Source organism: Oratosquilla oratoria, chromosome 32 (assembly GCF_046742065.1).
Source record: "Oratosquilla oratoria isolate Oo_2021 chromosome 32, ASM4674206v1, whole genome shotgun sequence".
Lineage (NCBI taxonomy): Eukaryota > Metazoa > Arthropoda > Malacostraca > Stomatopoda > Squillidae > Oratosquilla > Oratosquilla oratoria.
In genome coordinates, this window is record NC_134808.1 from 39,605,745 (window position 1) to 39,608,244 (window position 2,500).

Here is a 2,500-nt window from a genome sequence, read left to right on the forward strand (position 1 = left end):
GAAGAAGAAGAAGAAGAAGAAGAAGAAGAAGAAGAAGAAGAAGAAGAAGAAGAAGAAGAAGAAGAAGAAGAAGAAGAAGAAGAAGAAGAAGAAGAAGAAGAAGAAGAAGAAGAAGAAGAAGAAGAAGAAGAAGAAGAGGAGAAGGAGAAGAAGAAGAAGAAGAAAAACTCGACGGTGGTTGGTCCCGCTTGATTGCTTGTAGCGGCAGCCAGCGATGAATGGGCCACGCAGAAGGAAGGGGGCGTTGTGCGCCGATGAAGGAAACGAGGGAAGAGGAGGAGGAAGAGGAGGAGGAGGAGGAGGAGGAGGAGGAGGAGAAGGAGGAGGAGAAGGAGGAGGAGAGGGAGGAGAAGGAGAAGAAGGAGGAGGAGGAGGAGGAGTAGGAGGAGGAGGAGAAGGAGGAGGAGGAGGAGGAGGAGGAGGAGGAGAAGAAGGAGAAGGAGAAGGAGAGGGAGGAGGAGGAGAAGGAGGAGGAGGAGGAGGAAGAGGAGGAGGAGGAGGAGGAGGAGGAGGAGAAGTGGAAGGAGGAGGAGGAGGAGGAGAAAGAGGTAGAGGAGGAGGAGAAAGAGGAGGAGGAGGAGGAGGAGAAGGAGGAGAAGGAGGAAGAGGAGGAGGAGGAGAAAGTGGTGGAGGAGGAGGAGGAGGAGGAGGAATAAGAAGAGGAGGACGACGACGAAAGGGGAAAGGAGGGTGGAAGGGAAAAAAGTGAGGACAGATCAATGACAGGAGGTGATAGGGATGAGGAAGTCAAAAAAAAAAAAAATGAAAAAGAAGTCATAATAAGAAGAGGCTTACTCTTTTATTTATTCATTTTGTACATACATATACCAAAGGATTTTTTCCCCTTACACGAGGGGTAGCCAAAAAGAAAAAGGTATAGAAACCACTCCCACCCATTCCATTTTCTATATATTCCACTCTTCTCCCTCCCTCTATCATTCATTTTGTAATTGAAATAAAATACTTTACTCAATCTGTTTTACTTCTATTGAGTTATTTTCCTTACATAAATACACATACACACACACACACACACACACACACACACACACACACACACACACACACACACACACACACACACACACACACACACACACACACACACACACACACACACACACACACACACACACACACACATACACACACACACACACACACACACACACACACACACACACACACATACACACACACACACACACAAACACACACATACACGCACACACATACACACACATCTCCAGCCAGGAAATCTTATTCGGCTGTGAGACAGCTTCTCAGCTATAGAAAATTTGTGAATTAATCCTTCAGCTCATAATGAATGTTCCTCTCTTAAAGCAAGAGATTTTATTCATTTAAGCTAAGTCTTCAATATTAAAGTTGAGGATAAAGAACAGAGGAGAGGAGATAAAACGTCAAAACCACTAAAGGTGTAGAAAGGGAGAGAGAGAAAATAAACAAAAGTAGAGAAAAAGGAGAATGATACAGAGCGAGTGAGAGAACATTTGAAACTTCGAGAAATGTGATTTATATGTGTCCGAAATGATTACCTTTAAGAATATTAAAGAAGAAATAGAAACATAAAGAGAACGGAAAGAGAGAAAAGTATATGGAAAAGAGCTTAAAGGAAAGAGATGTATGAGAGTATAGAAATAACGACCCGAGTGTGAGAAATACCTTAAGCTGTAAAGGAGAAAATGGCCTTGGTGAAGTGAGAGGTATTAGAGGAAAAGAGGAGACAGGAAGGAAGGTGGGAAAGAGAGTTTCAGCGGTTAAGATATACAGGATGAGGAAAGAAAAGCTAGAGGGCAATGAGGGAGGTCACACGAGGTAGGAAGAAAGAGGTTTTACGAAGTTCGAGTTAGTTTATTACAGCTTGTCACGGTGTACCTTAGACAAACACTCCCTTCCTCTCTGGTCAGAAGCTTCAAGAGAGACTCTTGGAAGGCTCTTGGTGTCTTCTCTTCTCCTACATAGGCATGAACCACCTTCCCGCCCGTTCCAGCTCGCCCCAATACATGGCGGGGAACGCCCTGGAAGATACATACAAGGTTTAGTGCAGTGGTAGTTTACATATAGAAGGAAAGTGTTAAACTGGTATTGTTTCTTCGCGTGTGTGGGTCTGTGTGTGTGTGTGTGTGTGTGTGTGTGTGTGTGTGTGTGTGTGTGTGTGTGTGTGTGTGTGTGTGTGTGTGTGTGTGTGTGTGTGTGTGTGTGTGTGTGATTCACCTTGGTCTTTGGATCACGTGCTGGACTCGTGATCGACAGCTATTTCTCCCTCCGGAAGAGAGCTCAGAGCTCGTATGACCTATCTATGGGTGATGATATGACCTTACACGCACACACACACACCCAACTCCCCGCCCACGAGAGTTGGAGTAACGACTCGAAGCGCAGCGATACTAAAACAATTTCAGCTCTGGGCAGGATTTGAACCAGGTACCGCCGGCACCGCCGTACTGACAGTCTGGGACTCTACCAACCACGCAACCGA